The sequence below is a fragment of the Trachypithecus francoisi genome, unplaced genomic scaffold (assembly GCF_009764315.1).
Source record: "Trachypithecus francoisi isolate TF-2019V2 unplaced genomic scaffold, Tfra_2.0 Lachesis_group14, whole genome shotgun sequence".
In the NCBI taxonomy this organism is placed as follows: domain Eukaryota; kingdom Metazoa; phylum Chordata; class Mammalia; order Primates; family Cercopithecidae; genus Trachypithecus; species Trachypithecus francoisi.
The window spans coordinates 52,465,002-52,487,674 of record NW_022681459.1 but is presented as its reverse complement, the minus strand read 5'-3'; the positions used below and the strand labels follow the sequence as shown (position 1 = coordinate 52,487,674).

The 22,673-nt window shown below is 52.4% G+C and overlaps 1 long non-coding RNA gene across 1 annotated transcript; it reads right to left on the bottom strand.

Annotated features, from left to right (window-relative positions):
* Nucleotides 1–17,614: 17,614 nt before the first annotated feature.
* LOC117096293 lies at nt 17,615–22,673 on the bottom strand. Its single transcript, XR_004442438.1, has 3 exons — nt 22,410–22,673; nt 19,399–19,471; nt 17,615–18,193 (listed from the first exon to the last, which is right to left on the bottom strand). It is a non-coding gene; the product is annotated as an uncharacterized LOC117096293 (long non-coding RNA).

Sequence of the window (22,673 nt, the reverse complement as noted above, 5' to 3'; positions counted from 1 at the left end):
TAGGGCACAAGCCACAGAAACAGTCCACACGGCAGCCCCCCATGCCCCCCACACCAGGCTCCCCGGGGAAAACCTTACATCCTCACAGTCCTCTTAGCTAACGGCCTTCACCGTACACACCCTGAAGGTGAGAACTCCTCATGTGCAGAGCAGCTTGCTCCAGCATCCCAGCAGCGCGTCTAAGAAGCGATGCGACTGGGATTTCAGCCCTCGCAGGTTCCCGGCCCCCATGGGATTTGCTTATCCGTGGCACTGCCTGTCTCCCTGATGAGGGGCCCTGCCTTCCTCTCTCCTCACTGATGTCTCCGTGCAGGGCAGTGCTGAGGGCCTTCTCTTCAATGGTCAATCCCTCACCCCTCGCAAACGGAGTTAACCAGCTGATGCACCTGCCGCCCAGTGGAACAAAGAGACTGTTTCAGTTTTTTAACTAAAATTTTTTATGCAGAAATTTTAGAAATTTCTAGAAATTGGAAGAGTGACTGACCAAATAAGCAGGAGGCTGCATCTCTAGCAAAGCACAATTTTCAGGTGTGTCGGAGAATTCAGGGGGGCAAAACCAACACTGAGAGGCATTTAGCAAGAAACGCAGGAACAAGACATGTGACTCAGGGTGAGGCGAGGTCTCTCCACCTCAGGGCCACACAAAACAGAAGGCACGAAGGAAATATTAATAACCGATCAGTGCAATCGCATAAAATCAAGATGTCCTGTTTGACAAAAGACAAATGAAGTAAAAAGCCACAGAATAAGAGAAGATATTTTCCATCTGTATCAATACAAAAGGAATAGTCTCCAGAATGGACCAAAACACTCTTGCACATTGCTGAGAAAAAGACAAGTAGCTTTGTAGAAAAATGGGTAAAGAAAGTGAACAGATGATTCACAAAGAGAAAAGCTGAGTTCTGAGCAGCATCTGAAAAGATGCGTGGACTCCTTCACAGTCTGACCGGCAGCCCAGAAGATACACAGCAGGAAGCGGCCAACGACTCCCAGTGCCGGCCGCCAAGTGCACGCGCTAGTTTCAGACCCATAAATCAGTGAAGCCCTTTCCAAAGAAACCTCGGCACTAAATTCTGGAGTTGAAGATGTGTTTTCCCTACAACTCAGCAATTTATTTCTAGATACGTCCTCTGGAAATCCTCACCAATGTATACAGAAGTTCGTACAAGAATCTTCATTAGTTCCTTGTGATAACAGAACTTTAAAATAAGCCAGTATCCACAGCAGAGAATGAGCCAGCAAGTTAACTTGTAGTGGAAGATGAACCAGAGTACAGGAGTGAGAACTAATGCCGTAGATACACGTGTCCATATGGGTAAACCTTCAGAACACACTCCTGAGTGAAAAACATACAGAAACTATGAAATATATTAAATGTATATAAACAGTCAGAAAAACGTTTACAAAACGCAAAATAATTTTTAAAATTCTAGAGATTCTTCTAAGAAAAACGTAAAGACGGGCTGGGTGTGGTGGCTCACATCTGTAATCCCAGTACTTTGGGAGGTTGAGGCAGGTGGATCACTTGAGGTCAAGAGTTCAAGACCAGCCTGGCCAACACGATGAAACCCCGTCTCTACTAAAAAATACAAAAAATAGCTGGGTGTGGTGGGGGGGTGCTGTAATCCCAGCTATTCAGGAGGCTGCAGCAGGAGAATTACTTGAACCCAGGAGGCAGAGCTTGCAGTGAGCCAAGATCGCACCACTGCACTCCAGCCTGGGCAACAGAACGAGACTCTGTCTCAAAAAAAAAAAAAAAAAAAAAAAAGTAAAGAGGAATTATGGCTATTACCTTAAAGACAATGGCTTCCTCTGGCAAGAAAAGAGGAGAACTATGGCCTTGTCAGGTATATTGTTGTCTATTGTTGTGTAACCTACAGCCACCTTGCAGCTGGAACAACTCCTCTACGTTTATCCCCTCACAGCCTCTGTGGGTCAGGAGTCCAAGTGCGGCAGCTCACCTGGGCCCTCAGCTCAGCGTCTCACACAGCTGCAATCATATGTCAGCCAGGCTGTGGCCTCATCCTTTCCCAGTCCACATGGATTACTGAAGAATTCACATTCTTTGTAGGACTGAGGGCCGTGCTTTATGGCTGACTGTTGGCTGGAGATTGTTCTCCACTCCCCAGCTTCCCTCACCCCTTGAAGGATTCCAGCACCCCCAGAGCCCACCCACATCCCCCATCCTGTGCACTTTCTCAATGTAGCCCTCTGCCCCAGGAGGCTAGCAAGGGGCATCTCTGTAACAAGGCAGGCAGCAAGGCAGTCTTGTTCGTGTGACGTGAAGCAGTGCCGTCACCTCACCTTCAGCACATGCTGCAGGCAAAGTACAGGTCCCACCTGCACTCAAGGGGAGGGACCCCATGGGGTGAGTCCTGAGGGACACGCTAAGGTCTGTCTGCCACAGGGAGGTTTGTGTGTTTGTGATATTTTACTTTGCCAACAAATGTGAAGCCACCATGATTCAGGATTAGGGCTGTATGCAGATGATCGTGCCTATGGGGGTAATTGTAGGCTGCCTCGTTTGTGGTTTTTACTATGAATGACTCCATGATAACCAGGATTGCCATCCCTCCACCGCAACGTGGGGAAAGCCCTGAAGGAGAGAGAGCATGCAGGGGGCACCCACCGACCCAGCCTCGTGAGGACTGGGGAGCCCACCCTAGTGCGTGCAGCATGGCCTCCATCCTCTGTGGGTTCTGGCCACCCAGAGGCCTGCACTGCTCCTCCTCACAGGAGGGTTTACAGGGCAGCTTCCCACATGGGGATGCAGTCACCCAAGGTTGCCAAAGATCAGGTGAAAAGAGCTTTTCAATTATGGGGACACTGTCGGCCACCCCATGTGGCTGCACACATTGGCCACAGCAGAAGAGTCATATTTGCAAAACAGCTTCCTGGATATAGATTCCACATACATGACAGGGTCTATGAGGGCTCTTGACATATTCTGGATACGAGGCCCTATCAATGTGTGGTTGTGAATGGGCATGCCGCCAACGCCCAGCAGTTCCAAGTGTGGCCTCATCCCTCACTTTCCGCATGCACCGGGCTGCGAGTCAGCCAGGGAGAGAGAGCTTTCTCAGGCCTCTTCTGGACATGGGCATGGCCCTCAGTGCCCCTCCAGATCCCCAGGAAAACGCCAGAATGCTTCCAAGTGTCGTGTGGACATCTCATTCCCCTGCTTTTCCTGCTAAAGCGCTTGTTCACTTCTTGTCTGTCCAACTGGGAGTCCCATCTCAGGTAGCCGCCGTGTTCAGCAATCACCACCAACTATTGTCAGCACAGGCCCTGGGGACAATGAGCTCTGAGCAGATGGAGTCAGGACAGGCCCTGCCAGCGAGGCCCTCCCACAGAGCTGCTGGACAAGCCACGCTGTGACAGTTCTCTGGAGATGGGGCTTTTGGGTTCTGAATCTCAGTCTATCCCTTCCCCTGGGGCCAGGCAGCTGGTTTTCCCAGCTCCATGACTGGAAGGAGATAGGCTTTCAACAAGGTGTGGGAACCAGGGAGAGGAAGATGGGGACAGGATATTAAAATGCCATGAAACTCACTGTTCTTACCAAGATTCAGCTGCTTTTCCTGAATACCCCCTGAACAGCTGCAAGCCTTTGGTGAGTCTCCAATGTTCTGAAAAAGCTGGCTTGGGCATATTTTGCCAATGTTCTCATTGCTTTTGTGGAGAGTTTTCTCAGGCCTTTACTTCATCATTCAGGATGTTCTGCTCTTCAGAACGGCTGTGTGGACCTCTGCCTGTAGATGTGTTACAAATATGACTCCTCTGCTGTGGCCAATGTGTGGAGCCACATAAGGTGGCTGACACTGTCCCTGTAATTGAAGTCTCTGCAACCCAAGCTGACCCCAATGGGAGAGCAGGGGTGTCTCCCTAGATCCCCTTTCCTCACCAGCTGCACCTACCTAGAAAGAATCCTTGCTGGAGATCTACAGGCACAGGAGAGTTCAGCCTCCTGATGTCCAGCAAAGTGGAATCCACAAGGCCTCCAGGACAAGTGTGGACGACGACCAGTGCAATATAAATGTAAATACACACACACAGACGCCCCCACACAAGCATGCAGAGAACAGGCTGAGGGAGATTTACAGACTTCACTCATGCAATCATGGGGGCTGGCATGTCTGACACCTGCAGACAGGCAGCAGGCTGAAGACCAGGGCAGGTTACTGTTGTGTCTGGAGGACAAGTCCTTCTTCGTCTCTGCTCTCTAGCCCTTCGACTGATCAGACAAGGCCCACCCGCATTATGGTGCATCTAGGGCTACTGGCTATTAATGTGCATCACACCCACAGATACCTTCACAGCAGCATCTGGTTGGTGTTTGACCACACCTCTGGGCATCGTAGCCGAGTCAAGCTGACTCAGAGATTTCACCACCTCAGGGAAGCTCAGTTCCAGGCTTCAATTATCCACCGCGCTTTGCTCAGTGAGTGAACTGGGGACCAGGAGGCCCAGGCCAGCACAGCCGAAGGCTGTCCTGGGGTGGGGCATAGGAGCTCACGGCTGCGAAGGCGCTTGCGTTAGGGGTCAGCAGGAGGCCACACTGGCTGTAATACCAACAGAATATCAGGATGATGAGGGTCCTGCTGGGTAAGACGCAGGGTCTCAAGGTGACAGTCATGCCAAGGGTGTGGAGGGAGGGATCAGGTGCAGGTGGCGAAGGACAGAAGGTTCTATTCCAAAGGACAGAGCCCACTGCACAGCTCTAGCCTGGAGGAAAGCCCACGGCCCCTTGGCCCAGGCTCTGGCTGTGCAACGTGCAGCTCAGGGACCCAGACTTTGTATCCCCTAGAGCTTCTTAGAAACGTGAGCCTCAGAGCCCATTCCAGGCCTGCCTGCCACAACAGAAACTGATGCTAACAAGCTCAGCTCCCTGGGGTTCTGAGAGCAGCGCTGAGCTGTGTTTCCATCGAATGAGCCCCAGAACCCTTCCTGGTTCCTCCCAGGCTGCCAGCCCATCCTCCTGCACAGTGCTCCTGCACCGTCCTCCTGCAGGGTTCTCCTGCACGGTTCTCCTGCACCGTCCTCTTGCATGGTGCTCCTGCACGGTCCTCCTGCACTGTCCTCCCGGGCTTGCCTTGGTTCTTTGTGGGGAGCACTGGATCTGCCCCCTCTGGATCTGCACTCCCTCTGGATCTGCACTTTCCCCCCATTTCTCCCAAGCCAAGATAGAGAAGACGCACAGCACGGGCCTGGGCAGGAGGACTTGAAAGCAACTTCCACAGCTCATCCCTCATCAGGCTCTGAGCTGAGATCTGACCAGAGGGGAAAGAGGTGGGTGTGTGCTCTGCTGAGCAGGGCTCAGGGATCCATGAGCCCCAGGTGGTGCCCCTGCCCTGGAGGCTCAGGATCCTGGAGCCAGGCAGGTCTGGGAGGTGCCACGGGGCGCTGTGGGCTCTCCCTGCCCTGGTCTCCTGCTCCAGGCCCAGCAACAGCAGCACAGCCTCCGAGTTTCCTGGAGGCTCCTTCAGGAAGGTCCCTGGGGTGGGGGTGGGGGCACGAGCTTACTTAGGGGCCAACACACTAGGAGGTAGCACAAGCTCCACAGCAGCACAAGACGTCGGAGCTTCTCATTCTTATTCTCTTTTTTCTTCTGGTTCAAGGAAAGAGGCCACCTTTGCTGACAAACTGATATTTTATACGGAGGCATCATCCAGCTGGAATGGAGACGTCCCCAGAACGGTGAGCGTAAGTGATGTGCTTTGAGAGAGGCTGAGCTTAATAAGGTGACAGCATGCCCCCACCCGCGCCCCGGCATAAGAGCATTTCGATGTCACTCGTAGACCTCAATTCATCTTGCAGACCGAGTTTAAAGACAGACATCACTGGAGGCCTGAACGCTATGGTCATTCACATAAATAAATCGTTTTGTTTTAGCTCCACGGAGCAGCGCCCAGTGGGGCAGGAGGCCCGGTAATGCATGAGGTTCTGCTAAGCCTCATACACAGTAGATTAACATTTTCACAAAGACTGAAAAAGGGAGGAGGGAGTTCAGTTCCGTTTTTATTTATTTTTTCTAAGATCACTTCTTACTAAAGAAAAGAGCTTCAGGATTGACTGGGCTGAGTGCCAAGGCCCTGACAGTGGAACACACATGTGCACATGGGCATTACACACAGGCACACACACACACATTCACACAAGTGCACACACATGCACTGCACACATGTACACACATGCATTCACACAAGTGCACACACATGCACATCCCTCATACATGTGCACACACGACCCTGTCCCCATCTTCCTCTCCCTGGTTCCCCTGTGCATGCACACTCACACAGGTGCACACATGCATGACTGTGCATGCACACACATGTATCCACAGGCACACATCCATACACACCTATGTGCACAGAAGCATGCACACACCACATGCATGTATACTCACACAAAAGTGCACACATGCATATACCACATGTATACACAGGCACACACCCGTACACACCCACATGCACACATGCTCACACACCTGTGCACACATGCATATACCATACGATTATGCACACACACACACAAATATCCCACACATCCACATGCACACACGGGTACGCACATGCACACACCACACGTGCACACAGACAAACACACAATCTGTCAGAACACACCACACTCTGCTTTAAAATATAGAGCTGCCAGGCATGGTGGCTCACGCCTGTAATCCCAGCACTTTGGGAGGCCAAGGCGAGCGAATCACGAGGTCAGGAGATCGAGACAATCCTGGCTAACACAGTGAAATCCCGTCTCTAATAAGAAACAGAACAAAACATTAGCCGGGCGCGGTGGCAGTTGCCTATAGTCCCAGCTACTCGGGAGGCTGAGGCAGGAGAATGGCGTGAACCCAGGAGGTGGAGCTTGCAGTGAGCCAAGATTGTGCCACTGCACTCCAACCTGGGGGACAGAGCGAGACTCCGTCTCAAAAAATAATAATAAAATAAAATATACAGCTGCTGACTGAGCACAGTGGCCCACACCTGTAATCCCAACACTTTCAGATTATACTCTGGGAGGCGGGCGAATCACTTGAGATCAAGAGTTCGAGACTGGCCTGGCCAACATGGTGAAACCCCACCTCTGCTAAAAATCCAAAAAGAAAACTACAAAAATGGTGGCACTTCCCTGTAATCCCAGCTACTCGGGAAGCTGAAGCAGGAGAATCACTTGAACCCAGAGGCAGAGGTTGCAGTGAGCTGAGATCGCATCACTGCATTCCAACCTAGACAACAGACTCCATCTCAAAAAAATAAAAATAAATAAAATATACAGCTGCTGATTGCATACCATGTGCTAGGGAGGCAGCTGCTGCATACCAGAGCTCTGCATTTTGCAAGTGCTGCCCTGGATAGGCCTGTCCAAGGAGCTCTCTATGTACCTACCCATTCTCTTGTCCTCGCTCCCATTCTGCTCCCAGCTCTCTGGGATGAAGGGGACCCACCTCCCTTTTAGGAAACTATATCTGCTTCTCCCGCTACTCAGGTTCAGGCAATGACCAGGATGCCCTATGGTCCTCAGAATTGGCGGCCGGGGGTACAGCACACCACGGCCTCGCTTGCATTTTACCCCAACTTCAGAGATCCCCACCTGCTGCCACAGGACAGGCTGCAGCTGGATTTAAGGGGAGGAGCATCAGAGGGCACTGACCACGCCTCTTCACCCTCCACAAATATTTGTTGACTGCCTAATGTGCCTAGCACAAGGCTGACCTTGGGGAAGCAATGGGAGCTGGAACAGCACAGCCTTGGGGAGCTCACAGTCCACTGGAAGGGTCAGTCCAGGGGCTGCTGGACAAAGGGTGGTGGCTGGAGTCACAGCCAGGTGCACAGTGTACCCAGAGCCTCTCCTGGTGGACACCACATGGCCGCAGTCCTGTGCTCACCCCTTATCTACCACATCTCATTCAGGGCTGATTGCAAATGGGAGGTCAGTTCTGCCGTTACTGACTTGCCGACAGTCACACAACCCACAGAGAGCAAGACCAGAATTTGTCTCTTGGTCTGTCTCACTCCAAAGCCTCCAAAGTGCCCGAAGGTACAATCCCATATGAAATTTGCAGTTAAGATTCTGTTATCTGGCAGGGGCAGGCAGGCTTTTGAATGAGGCTTGGACAAATCGTGTGAGTATGGGGGTGGGGGTGTGGGCATGTGCTGTGAGCTTGGGCTGGGTGTAGGTCTGGGTGTTCAGTGTGTAGCCATGGGGGCATGCATCTGAGTTTGTGTGGGAGGTGTGTGTGCACCTGAGTGTGCAGACACCAAGCTCTGTGTCCGCTCACGATGCATGACGTAGGCTGCTGTTGTCTGCTGTGGTTTTACAGCAGGCTGGCATTCGTTATTTTTGGGAAACAGTTTCTAAATCAATCAAGCAGAAATGGCATTCCAGATTTGGGCTTGTCACAGGAGACACACAAATAAGTAACAATTGATGAGAAAAATTTAACCAATTCTTCTCATTTTTCTGGTTCTAATTGGCATTTCCTGCTGTAATGAATGCAACCATATCTGCTCGCACACCTAAAACCCACCTAATGGTTCTCTTTCCACGCTGACACTGGAGACACGCTGCGCAGCTCACAAAATGTCAAATGCTGTTTGTCATAATGAACCAAATAATTTATAAATGTCAAAAGTAAGACTGTTTGTATTTATCACCTCTTAAAGGATTGATCAGGTATCAGATTTACACTTCTTTGGATATGTAGTTTTTTCCTTTCCTGAATTTTTTTGGTATAAATTAAACAACAGCAATTGGCATTAAAATTCAATGATGACTCCTCAGTATTTCTTAGCGTCAAGACATGTAGAGGACAAAGAGTCAGGGAATGAGATGGCTCCAGGGGCATCTGGACCTACATTCTGATATACACAGAAGTGTTTGCAAAGATTAAGGTGCACGTGGTCCTTAGGATCTCAGTGCCAGCAGCTTCACTCAGGAGCCCATGTGGCCTGAGGAGACCAGGACACTTATGTGCATGCACAAACACACAAACATGGACACAGATGAACAAACATGCACACAGGTGCACAAAAATGCAGACGCACAAACATGCACACAGACATATGCCTGCACGCAGGCACACACACACACGCACAGACACAAGCACACATGCAGCTGTGTGCATGCATCTGTGTGCACATGAACAGACACACAGAACAGAGCGAGGCACACGTGGACCTGCAAGGATGTTGACTTGTGCACGTACGAGCACAGATGTGAAGATCTGTAAACCAGCAAGGCCACTGCCCGACACAGCATCACTCCCAAACCTCACTGGGGGCAGTCTGTGGTCCTGGTGGTCTGCATGTTCACATTTACTCGAGAAATCGCTGAAGAGCCATTCCACCTCCACGAGATTGGCCCTCCTTTTGTGGGAAGGTAGTGATCCTTGAAGCTGGAGCAAGATGACCCTGAACAAGCTGCACAGCCCAGCCTGCCCTCCACAGTGAGATTTTCTCACCTGAGATTGTGGCTTCCCCCCAGGTGGCGTGCAAGGAGCAGTGAGTTTGACGATGGCTTTGCTTGCCATGAAAGGGAGAATCTCAGACTACAAAGGAAAACCAGCACTTCTGGAATTACGGCCTGACTCCAGTCTGTGAGAGGGGCTGGCCACCCTCCCCAGAGGACAGCGGCTGGAATGTCATACCCTCCTTTGATGGCTGGGTTAGGATCAATACCACCCTTCCCCTCCCCTCTCCCAGCCATCTCTCTCCAAGGGAGCAGGATGGTGGCCTACAGACCTCCTGCCGCTCTGCCTGCCCCTGCAGGTGAGTCTGGGGCAGGGGGAGTAGGAGGCCCTGTGATACCTGAGCAGGTGAGTCTGGAGGGTGGTAGTGTAGGAGGCACTGTGACACCTGGGCAGGTGAGTCCGGGGTGGGGGGAGTAGGAGGCCCTGTGATACCTGAACAAGTGAGTCTGGTGGGGTGGGTTGTAGGAGACACTGTGATACCTGGGCAGGTGAGTCCGGGGTGGGGGGCAGTGTAAGAGGCCTGTGACACCTGGACAGGTGAGTCTGGGGTGGGGGGCAGTGTAGGAGACCCTGTGACACCTGGACAGGTGAGTCTGGGGTGGAGGGCAGTGTAGGAGGCCCTGTGACACCTGGACAGGTGAGTCTGGGGTGGGGGGCAGTGTAGGAGGCCCTGTGACACCTGGACAGGTGAGTCTGGGGTGGGGGGCAGTGTAAGAGGCCCTGTGACACCTGGACAGGTGAGTCTGGGGTGGGGGGCAGTGTAGGAGGCCCTGTGACACCTGGACAGGTGAGTCTGGGGTGGGGGGCAGTGTAGGAGACCCTGTGACACCTGGACAGGTGAGTCTGGGGTGGAGGGCAGTGTAGGAGACCCTGAGACACCTGGACAGGTGAGTCTGGGGTGGGGGGCAGTGTAGGAAGCCCTGTGACACCTGGACAGGTGAGTCCGGGGTGGAGGGCAGTGTAGGAGACCCTGTGACACCTGGGCAGGTGAGTCCGGGGTGGGGGGCAGTGTAGGAGACCCTGAGACACCTGGGCAGGTGAGTCCGGGGTGGGGGGCAGTGTAGGAGGCCCTGAGACACCTGGGCAGGTGAGTGCAGAGCAGGTTGGGGAGGCCCTGGGCCTTGGGCCACAGCTCACCCTGATCCTTCTTTGTTAGGAAGGGAGGTGCCACTGTGATCTCTCGTGGCCCTTGTTTGGGGTGGGCACAGGACTGGCATGCCCCCCTCATCGGTACCGACAGCTGAACCCTGCAGATTTCACCAGAACGCCACGGGATCCTTATAACCCACAGGCAGGGCCTCTGCAGGACAGAGGCTGGCCTCCTTCCTCACTAAGCAACTCAGAGAAAGTTAAAGTCAAGGCCATTCTCACATTAAGTATCCTATCCTAGTGTTCATGCACGCTTGGGTTTGAATCCCATCCTCATTACCAAATAAGTACTTTTAAAAATTATAAATTTAGAAGGCAGACTTTGCTTTTCATAAGGGTATCGTCTGTGAGGTGGCTTTTTTGACAGGCTGGGAAGCGTAGTCTCTGGCCAAAGTCAGAGTTGGTGCTTTGAGCGAGGGGAGGGCGGAACAGAGCTTTATGTTGAACGGTTAGTCAAGGATACGTATGTAACAGGTTACAGAGTTAGGAATATTCACGATGGGGGGGGTCACACATGCGTGGTAAGCAAACATGCATATTCCATGCATCCCTTGTCACTTGCAGGTGGAGACGCAACATTTAAATGCATTATATTAGGCCCTGTAGGTCAAAAGGCAAGCGGACCACGACGGCCCTCAGGGTGCAGCCTCCATAAACCGGCCAGATCCAGTCATGTCTGCGTCTCCTACCAGAAGAAAGTTACTGCAATCAGCCTCTTGACCAGTCAAAGCTGTAGCCATGGCTGGTGGAGCAAGGGAGTCCATCACCGTCTGATGGCTCATGAGCTGGAATTGTTTCACACTGTGTAAGTCCAGTGATCGTTGAGCTGTTAGAGAGAAAAGAAAAACTAAAACCCTGTGGCAGGTGAAACACAGCTTGCTTTTTCAGCTTAGGGGTGCATGACCTAACCCTTGCCTGACCTGGCCTTAGACACTGTTCTTCACTTGGTATCCTAAGGCCACAAGGGTCCGTTCTACTGGCCGTCTGATCTCCACTTTAACACGGATGCTGATCAGTTGCTGTCTATACCATGAGGCATGTCTGACCTCTTGTCTCATTATGGCTGGGAACTCAGTTTTTGAGGTTCCTCTGGGATCCCCATGGTCAAGTCAGGGGTCTGTTCACTCTACTGGGGGGCTTAGGATTTTATTTTTAGTTCTCAATGTGAATATATTTTATCCTAATTTTTCATGCCCAGTGCTTTAATGAAATAAAGGGCCACAAGGAAGGGGGCTGTGCCCATATACCTGCGGATACATCCACCAGATGCCCCTGGCAGTTCCTGGAGGAGCCCATGCCTGGCGACACCGGGTCTGTGTCAGCCCAGCACGACCGTCTCTAGCTGGCGCATGGAGCAGGCCCACTCTGCATCTGGACACAGAGGCCATCAGTCCTGATCCACAGTTATCTCAATCCCAAACTAACGAGGAAGGAGGCCGAAGGCCAGTGGCATATGAGCAGGAGATGGCACAATGGGCAAACGCAGAAAGTCGGTCTGTCCCGGGTCCCACTTGCCCCTCGCAGGCTCACTGCATTGGCCCAACCCTGGCTGAGGCCGAGAGCCCTGCACCCACACCCCTGCCTGTGGATGGAGGGCATCTGGATAGGCCCGTGTAGTCGACTCCCCATGGCTGAACTGCACCCAGAGCAGGAGGAGGCCAAGTGCACCTGTTACTCTCCACGAGCAGCGGATAGAAGAGAACACCCTGCTTCCCATCCTGTCTCTGGAGGACCTGCTAGAAACTCGTTAGGAGAGCATCACGCATCAGATGAGCGTGAGTCCGTGGGAAGCAGAGCATGGCCAAGGAAGCCCAGGCCGACCACAGCACGGCCCGTGTGAAGAACTGGGAGCCGGCAAAGTTCCTGCTGAAGGCAGCCAGAGGGGAGCAGCAGCCACATGTGTCGGGTATTAGACCTTCTCCTCTGGGCCTTTGTCCCCTGCACGGGGAACACAACTCCCTGCTATAAAGACATTTTGTGCTTATGTTCTGCACCAGCTCAAACTCTGAAGGAGAAAATGCCAGGTGAAAGCAAGCCAGCAACCGTGGCTCTAACAGATTTCAGGGGACAGAGGAGTGTGGGCGCTCCAGGCAGGGGCAGGCCTGGCTGTCTGTTTCTCATCCGTGCCAACTTTCAGGCCCTGCCGTTCGCACAGCCTCCGAGCAGGCAACCATCAGCCCTCCTCGCCTCCACCTCCCACCCAACCCAACCCCGGCACACTCTGCTCTTCCTCCAACGGGGAACCGAAGCCCCACATCTTTCCAGAGCTTCCCAGATGTGGACACACATCCCGGCTCTCCCTCTGAAGCTCTGAAAGATATATCAAGCCAGCCAAAGATGACACAGAGAGCCTCTCCGTGGATGTACAGACTGAATCACGCCCCCAAAAGATGTTCAAGTCCCAACCCCCAGTACTGTGACTGTGGCCTGACGTGGAAGTAGGGTCTCCTCTTCGAAGATGACAGTGTTAAGGTGTGGTTATCAGGGTGGGCCCCCACCCATCACTGGAAATCCCATCTGAGGGAAGATGTGGTCACAGGCAGGACACACACAGAGGGGAGGCCACGTGACAGCTCTTGGCTGTCCACAAGCCAAGGAGGGAGGCCCCAACAGAAAGCCACCTGCAGAACAGTGAGAAAATCAATCTCTGTTGTTTAAGCCATGCGGTCTGTGGCCTCTTGTGGTGGCCACCCCGGGAAGTCGATGCAGCTGGAGTTCAGCATGAACGAGGCTCACATGTCCCCATCCCTGCACCTCTCTCCCCCACCCAGGCGTGTCCCCATCTCTGCGCCTCTCTCCTCACTCGGGCTTAAGTTCGCTGCAGGCAGCAAACCTGTGACATTCTTGTGTGAGTGATCACTTCTGCGTCGAGTACCAGACCCAAGTGTGCAGTCTGATTTCAAAGCCTGGGCATTCGTGGTTTCTCTATGGATCATGTAATCCATAAGCAAGGCTGTGTCCCTCCCCGAAGTGGGACTCTTGAGCGAACTCGCGGTCTGCCCCCCAGGCCCATGGCTCTGGGCCTGGACGAGATCACGGATCAGGGAACCAAGGAGGCTTTAGTCTTTGTGGGATGGAGCACCCTGGCTGCCCGAAGTGCAGATGAGACCCGTCTTTAAAATTCTCCCTAAAGGTATTGATGGATTGCACAAATTCTACGTAATTAGCAAAAACAGAAGACGGAAACATGTAGTCACCACCAGGAACTCTGCTCCTGCAACAGATGAAGTTTCCACATTTCACATTCGCCTGGGACCTCCCCACTCCTGCTCAGGTGAAAATTCACACTCTACAGCCACAGTCACAGCAAAGGAGTAAAGGAGCAAATATTTTCTGGTTTGGCGTTTGTTTTGCATGAGTCCTGTTTTATCTGTCATTAAGCAATAGTTGCCAGTGACAGTCCAGCTGACACCAGCTTCAGCCCTGAAGAGACAGGTGTGGGCTCTGAAGCAAAGTGCAGCAGATGAAGCCGGGCTCCAGGCCAACTGCCCAGGGTCCCTCGCCGTGCTGTGGGCTGTGTAGCGGGTCCCGCCCCAGCCCCTTCTCCACACAGCCATTAACGGTGGCCGGCATCCTCCAGGCCATCTGTCGCTGACTCTAACCCAGGCGGAGGCCTCCCTGGCAGGGCCCCAAGAGGACTGCATCTCCCTGCGGGTGGCCAGGGAAGGCTTCCCTGGAAAGCGGACCCTTGAGAGTGGACAAGGGCCAGTCACAGGTAGGAGAAGAGGACGGCATCGTAGGAACGCTGGCCATGGAAGCGTCCTGGAAGGAGCAGGAGGCAGAGCCCATGGGATTCGAAGTCAAGCGAGTGGGGAGAGAAGGGGGTGGACTGTCTAAGGCATGAGGTCTGGTGTTGATCACAGTGAGCCCGAGACACCCTGGAACACCCAGGAGGGCTCCTGCGGGTGCTGTCTCCAGAGTCTGGAGCTGTGGAGGGTGTTGGAGCAACCGAAGGACCAGGAGGACTCACAGAGGACAGGCTGCCCCATCCCCTCCCATTACCCACTTCTCAGGTCCTTCGACTGACACAGACGCAGGCCCTTTAACACGCCTTAAAAAAGCTTCCCCCAGCCCATCCGGGCCATTATTTTAGGTGTGAGAGTTGTCTTTGGCCCAAAGGTTGAAATGTTTATGTAGTTAAATGAATCTTTTCTTCACTACTTGGAAGCTTAAAAATGCGTCCATCCTACATAGATGCAAAACCTGCAGCATCTTGGAGATCTGTTTTCCAGAACGTCGTACGCATTATAACCTCACGCGTCACTAGTTCATTCCCGTAGCACGCTGCAACTCCTCACCCCACCTCGGGTCCTGCCTCTTCCAGAGCCTTGGAGTCCTCTGTGGGACCCTCTGCCCTGGCCAGCCGAGTGCAGGACCAGGCGGAGGGAGTTGGGGGAGCGAGGCTGAAGGGGGTGAGTGTCCCCCACACCCAGACCCCATGGCCTGGGGCTAACAGTAAGAAGTTGGGGACACCACGCTCCCAGTCACCACATCTGTACCCGAGGGAGGGAAGGCCCTGAGCCTCAAGGGCCATGGAGCAGCCATCTGGCTCTGTGGTTGACACTGAGATGCATGTGGCCACACCCACAGGTCCCACCGCCCTCACGTTGATGACTCTGAAGCTGTTTTGCCACCATCACTCCCTGCACCTCCCTCTTTTGTTAAGTCCTCTTATTTATGATTTTGTCTTAAGAAGCAACATCTTGCATTTCTCTATACTCGCCTCAGCAGCCAACACATTTTGACCTCTGCTATTACCTTATTCATGGTAACTTAATTTTCTTGACAAGCTTAATAGCATTTGTAAGAAGACGCCACACCCAAACCCTCCCAGGTACTGGGAACACACAGAGGAGCTGGAACGCAGCGTTCTCTGTCTTCACGATATTCTCCGTCCTTGGCAGCATCTTCATTAGCCTGCCCGTGGCCGCACTGAGGGCCAGCACAGCTGGCCTGTCCCCACAGGAGTCCCCACGTGACCACACAACCCCATCTGCCCAGTCCCCGTCGCACCCTGCTCAGCGACATTTAACGAGGTATGTAGGGTCAGGCAGGTCAAATGTGAGAAAATTAATTTGTGTAACAGCAGGCAGCAAATACAGGCACACATACGCTTAAAAGACGTCTTCTATTGTATTAAGAGATTTTCGTAATCACATAGAGTGGAGCAAGATGATTCAGTTAAAGGATTTACTTAGGAGCCTGGAAGGGATGTTAGTACATATCTGTGATAATTAAGGGACTGCTAATCTCTTAACCTCTGCAATAAGATATGCTTCATTATTCTTTAAATTGTAGCTGACACAGAGTATACCTGAAGAACCAATTTAATTCCTTTCCTTCTCTTTTTTAAATTTGGTCTCTCCCCGCAGCCATGAGATACCCACGCAAGCAGGAGCACTGATTTACCTGCCGGCCTTTCACTGGTGTGAAGAACATTTCATTTTGCTAACGATATTTGCTGTTTGATAGATTTCCTCAAGGTAAACCTCCCAAAACACCAAGTCCTTATAATCCTCAACTTATCTTCCGGACAGAAGCCGGGGTAATTGTCTGCCTTCGTGACAGTTTTCCAGCCCTGTGTATTGCTGTTACCAAATTACAGGAACCAAATGGACTTCTAAAGAAAATGTTTACGATGGCCCCCAGTGCACAGCAACATTAACCCAGCACTGGGCATTCACAGCGTTAATGGAGCTGCACAGCCCTGAGGAGCTGCCAGACAGGGCCGGGACCACAGGGACTGCAGGGCAAGAGCTTTGCAGGCTCAATCTTCCTTTGGTTTAAATTTTCGTCTTCATGTTTTGCTGTCATGATTTGATATGCACCTTCCAAATGACCAAAGAATGCCTGTGCCAAAGTGAGGGGAAGTGGGATAGGACACTCAGGCCTGCATGTGAGGCTTTCCCAGTGTTTGTAAAGAATGGAATCGAGGTCTGGCTCTTTAAGAAAAAGACCCTGAAGGGGATTTTGAGCAGAGACCAACTCAGACACAGGTGGCCAAGGAGCCCCAGGAGGGTGGGCAGATGCCGAGGGAGGCCCGGGAGGGTGGGCAGGTGCCACTGGAGCCCCGGAAGGGTAGGCAGGGGCAAAGGGCGCCCCCAGGAAGGTTGGCAGGGGCCGAGGGAGCCCCAGGAGTGTGGGCAGGTGCCACTGGAGCCCCGGAAGGGTGGGCAGGGGCGAAGGGTGCCCCCAGAAAGGTTGACAGGGGCCGAGGGAGCCCGGGAGGGTGGGCAGGTGCCGAGGGCACCCTGGGAGGGTGGGCAGGGTCCGTGGGATCCCGGGAGGGTGGGCAAGGGGCTGAGGGAATGCCCAGAAGTTGAGCAGGGCCCATGGGGGCCCCAGGAGGGTGGGCAGGGGCCGAGGGAGCCCCGGGAGTGGGGACAGGGGTCAAGCAAGCCCCAGGAGGGGCACAGGGACTGTGGGAGCAGGAGTGTCCTTCAGGTTGGGAACAAGACCGCAGCCTCAGGAAGCCAGGCCAGGGCAGCAAACAACCGCGTGGTTGGGAGTTTCAGCCTAATTACAGGACTGGAGATGGGAGAAGGCTATGAAGCAGCTAAGGGTTTTCCTATTAGGTTTCTACGAATCCAAGAAAAGTCATCTTAGATTCCTGGGTTTACAGATTAAGTCAGAGGAAGAACAGGACTGGGTCACTATGAGACTCGTGGATGAGTTTGCAGGAAACTGTATCTGCTTGCAAATGGGCAAACAAAATAAAAGAACAAAAATCATACTGTATTAATCTAAGAATCTAGACACATCTACCACAGACTCCTTATTTCTGAGAATCTAGTAAAGGAAAAGGTTCTTTATAGAAAGATGGTCACTTCGTCTTTTTAACGCCTGGTTGAAGCCCTCAGTGCTCCCTGCAGACATGAGGAGGAAACCCCAGGCCATTCCTTCGTGAATGAGAAAGTGGTTTAAACATGGCCTGGAAGACCAGGCTACAGGGAGACGTCAAAGAAAACCAGAGCTGGGCAGTAGTCAAAGCAGTAAAAGCAGATTTTACTCAGCCCTTCCTGAATAGGGGGAGAGAGACCCGATTCAGCTGTGAAGACAGCAGGGGTAAGGGGATCACAGCCAAGGAGCAGCACGGGGGCAGGGAATGGGAAATTACCAAGACAAAACACCGCGCTCAGGGGGCTCTCACGAAACCAACCCGACGGGATTCTTGCTGAAGTGAGCAGCATCACCTGGGGACGGCGGGATCTCCTGACCAGTTATCTAGGGTGGGGGTTCTTGCCAAAAGCGGACAAGGCAGAGACAGCCAGAGAAGTCCAAAAGTTGAGGTCTCACCGAAAAGTTCAGGGGGCCTGCGTGGAGTTTGGTCAAGGAGAGAATCTCTGTCAGGAATCAAATTCCTGGACCCACAGTTAGCAAGTGTTTCTAGTGCAGGCTCCATGAGCAGGGCCCCCTCACCAGAGTCCCCGCCATGATGGCCTGTATGCTCCTCCTAGCAAGGACGTTAAAGGGGCGGGAGGCGAGGGGGACCTCAGTGCCGGCTTCCATGCGGAGGCAGAGGCAGCTCCTTGGTGACAGGATGTTAAGTACAGACATTCCTGAAGAAGATTTCTAACAGGGTAAACAATGGGGCAGATGAGAGAGAAGTGTGAATTTAATGTCTGGTTCTACCGTAAGATATTTTTTAAATCCCTTTAATCTAAACTTTTAAACTATACTTTTCCCTGGATCTACAGGGCCACCTGTCTCTGGTTTCAGTTCTATGGCGTTTCCTTTAATAAGCATTTATTACCTTTTAAATAAAAGCAATCAGTTATATACTTTAAGTCAGACTAAAATGTTTACATGACATAATTCGTATCATTTCCCAATTAAGTAGGATTAAAAATGGCCCGATTATCAGATTCTGACCAGATGATCCTTCCCCTTGCTGCCCCATCATATCGTTTCACAATAGGATTTAAAATGACCCAATTAGCCGGGCGCAGTGGCTCACGTCTGTAATACCAGCACTTTGGGAGGCCGAGGCAGGTGGATCACTTGAGGTCAGGACTTCGAGACCAGCCTGACCAACATGGAGAAACACCGTCTCTACTAAAAATACAAAAATTAGCTGGGCGTGGTGGTGCACGCCTGTAATCCCAGTTACTCGGAAGGCTGAGGCAGGAGAATTGCTTGAACCCAGGAGGTGGAGGTTGTGGTGAGCAGAGAATGTGCCACTGCACTCCAGCATGGGTAACAAGAGCAAAACTCCATCTCAAAAAATTAAAAATAAAAGAAAACAAAAATGACCTGATTATCAGATTCTGACAGATGACCCCTCCCCCTGCTGCCCCATCAGTCAGAAGGTCTAGGGAGAGGAAACAGAAGAGAGGCTGGTTTGAAAAGAGAACGGCCAAGCACGTATATATCAGCCCACAGATTTAAGAAATTCAGTCAATCTCAAACTCGATTAACACAGAGAAAACTAATGTTTTTTTTTTTTTCCATCATGATCAAACTGCTGAAAATAAAAGGAAATCAGTACAATCTTAAAAAGAGAAAAAGAACCAGCTTGGGCAATGTAGTGAGAACCTGTCTCTACTGAAAAAAAAAAAAAAATTTGTTTTAATTAGCCAGGCATGGTGACGCACACCTGTGATCCCAGCTACTTGTGGAAGGGGAATCACTTGAGCCTGAAAAGTCGAGGCCACAGTGACCCATGATTGCGCCATGGCACTCCAACCTGCCCGGCACAGCTGAGACCCTGTCTCAAGAAACAAGCAAACAAACAATAGAGCTCACAAAGGAGACAAACAGGCGTCTCAAAAACTTACCAGGTGAATACAAAGTTGATCCATTCTTACTTATATTCACTTATGAGGTGAATAAAATTTAACCAATTCTTATCTGAAATATTAAAATGAGACAGAAATATCCTTAGACCAGCTAAAACTTTGTGACATCGTCAAGAACGAGCAAACACAGAAGAAGACAACTGAATCGATGCGGAACCTCAGATGGAGCTGGAATCGCTCTGTCATGTGGGCAATGTAAATTTCATAAATATAGATTTTAGTTAAATATACCATTAGGCAAATTGATAATTAAGCCAATTAGTTTTAGGTGATTTGATAGTTAGTGATTTGGCTCCAAGTGATCTGGCTTAATCCCAGCAGGAGGAGATCCAGAAAGCCAGGTCTGGAAGACAAAGGTGGGGAAGGCCCTTCTCCGGGGGTTCTGAGAGTTGCACCCCGACGGGGCTGAGGAGAAGAGTTGGGGCCTTTCTCCAGGTGGCTGTGGTACTGAGATCCTGCAGTCAGGCAGCACAGAGTCTGGACAAGCAGCACAGAGAATGCAGTGGACTTGGCATTCCTCCTGCCCCCTACCCTCCATCACGATGTGATAGTCGGGCCCACCAAATGCAGCCCCAGCACTGCTGGCTCTTCAGAACTCCAACACCATGTGACCCCTACAGGCCACCCTGGCTGTGGTGCCGCCCTCTCACGACTGCCTAAGCCAGCTTTCTCCCAGGGCAGCAAAACGAGGACACTATCCCCACCCTGCTCAGTTCTGTGTTTAAGTCTTTGGACAATTGAGGGTTGATGGAGACACGTCCCAGTTCATCTTCTCTCCGTCTCCATCATTAGCTTCTGTATGTGCCTGCCGGGACTCCAGTGACAAAGCACCACAGGCCGGGCGGCTTCACAGCAGCCATTCATTTTCTTACCATTTTGGAGGCCAGAAATCCAAGATGAAGGTATTGGTAGGGCTGGTTTCTCCCGAGGCCTCTCTCCGCGGCTTCTCACTTTGGCTTCACTCTGCCTTTTCCCCAGACAAGAGCCTCACTGGTGTCTCTTCCTCTTCATGTAAAGACGTCAGTCCCATCAGATCAGAGCCCAGTGACCTTATTTAACCTCAGTGATCTCCTAAAGGCCCCACCTTCAAATATAGTCACATATGAGGCTGAGGGTTTCAACATAGTAACCTGGGAAGGAACACAATTCACCCCCTAGCAACTTCCTACACCCACTGTCCTTCCAGTCTCTGCAGAGGAAATCTCTATGCTCTCACCAGGCAGCCCCAGCCTCCAATCCTGGCACACCCACAAAATGAAGAGGAGACCTGCCAAGGGAGAAACTTAGAAATGGAAAAGCAAACGGAACTGGATTGTATAAAATTCAGTGGTGTGTATACCTCTTAATAGCACTCTGGCTAGCAATTTTCAACTATGTTTCCTAAGATTAAAACTATCATTTGGAATGGATCCCACTCCCAATCTAATGTAAAACAAATACCAGTAAAACGCCTGGTGAGATAAAGTAGATTATCTTGATTCCAACGGCAACTGCAACCGCTTATGGTCCTTTCCAACACACTCCCCTCGTGAACACACATTATCTCTCTGACCTTCATCCTCTTGTTTACTGATGGCAGTTGGAAGATGACCAGTTGGAGTTAATTTTCTATTTTTAATTTGCTTGTCAGTTTTATGCCATTCTGTCGGTAAAATACTCTAATATTGCTAAAATAAAAGCTACTGAAACTGTGATTGCCTAAATCAGATACTAAAGTAAGGCCTTTGGGTTTTGCGATACAGTAAAATGCAAATTGGGACTCGTTTATGCAATGAAGTGAATGTTTCCCTATTTTTCCTCTGGAAGAAAAGAGCCGGCCCCCACCTGCGGGCTGCCCTCAGCCTGGCGTCCTGACCTCCAGCCACCTCAGGCAGAGCAGAACTACCGTCTGTATTTTAGGATGTTGGTGGTGGGCTTCCCCAGACATACCCCAGCCCAGCGGTGAGAAAGGGCAGGAGGACCACAGAGCCACGCTGGATAAACAAAGATGCTCCTCTGGGTCTCCCGGGTGCCTTCCTTCCTGCTGCTTTCCCTCCTGCATCAGAGAGGAGCTCGATGCTAAATGTTTATGGCCTTCTCACACTTCATTTGATGGAACAAGGAGCTTCATGATGGGCCTCTGAGGGGCCAAGGGAATTCTAGCTTATTTGAGTTTGGGGCTTATATAAGCCATTATGTAAGTCACCAGCTCATGTCCTGTAGAAACTGCACGTTTTCCCCAGGCTGCCTTCAGCTTCACAGACAAAGCCAGGCTAGAAACAGGGTCCGAGGGAAATTCACGAAGAGCCAGGATAGGTGGTCTGTAGGGTGAGGAGTCAGGCACGGAGTAATGGGGCCATCACAGGAGCGTCAGAGTTTCCCGTGTGCTCCCCACTGCTGCTGGAAGCCGGCTCCAGTGGAGGATCAACGGTGCCTGCAGCTGCAGGTTCCTGGAGCGCACTCTTGGGTGGCACCGGGTCTCACCTCGGCCCCTCGCAGGGGCGCAGACGCTCTGCCTGGGTCGCGAATGGCCTGGGCCGGCCCCTCCAGGCCAGCTGCCTCTCCACTCCTTCAGAGTGTCTTCCCTCCTAATGGAAGTCGTGCATTCCTTTTCACAGCAGATTTAGCAATGTCAGAACAGTCCATCACGCCGCCCTTCATCCCACTACTCCGAGATGACCTCCGTGTAGGGTCAGGAGCCCGGCCGCTTCCTCCCGGCTTCTTAGCCCCGGACCCGGCCTCGCTCCTCCGCCGCGGACTTGGGGAGCGAATGCGCCGTCCCTGGGCTGCTCCAGTCCACCCAGGTCACAGGCCGACGCGAGATTTTTAGGGGCGAGAAGGGGGTGACTGGGGCAGCGGAGACAGAGACAGGGTGTGCCCAGGGCGCGGGCACCGAGAGGTCTGGCCTGCGAGGCACGTGTCCCGCCCAGCGGCGGACGGGCGACCCCACCACAGCCCACAGCCACAGCCCACAGCCCACAGCCCACAGCCCACAGCCCAGGCCGCCTCACCTGCAGCTTCCGTGCAGAGCAGCCGGGTCCATGGCGGTCCTGCGGGCCGGAGTGGAGAGCGGGCGGCTGCCTCCTGAGGGCCTGGGCGGTGAGTGCGCCCCCCGCGGAGCCCTCGGGGGCGATCACCGCCGCTTCTTCCTCCTCCTCCTCTACGCGGGCTCCCGGCCCAGCCCCTAAGGCCACCACGCCGAGGTCTGGCTGCCCCGCGAGGGGAGGGCGGCTCCTGGGCGCCATCTCCTTCCCGTCGTCCATCGCGGATGCACG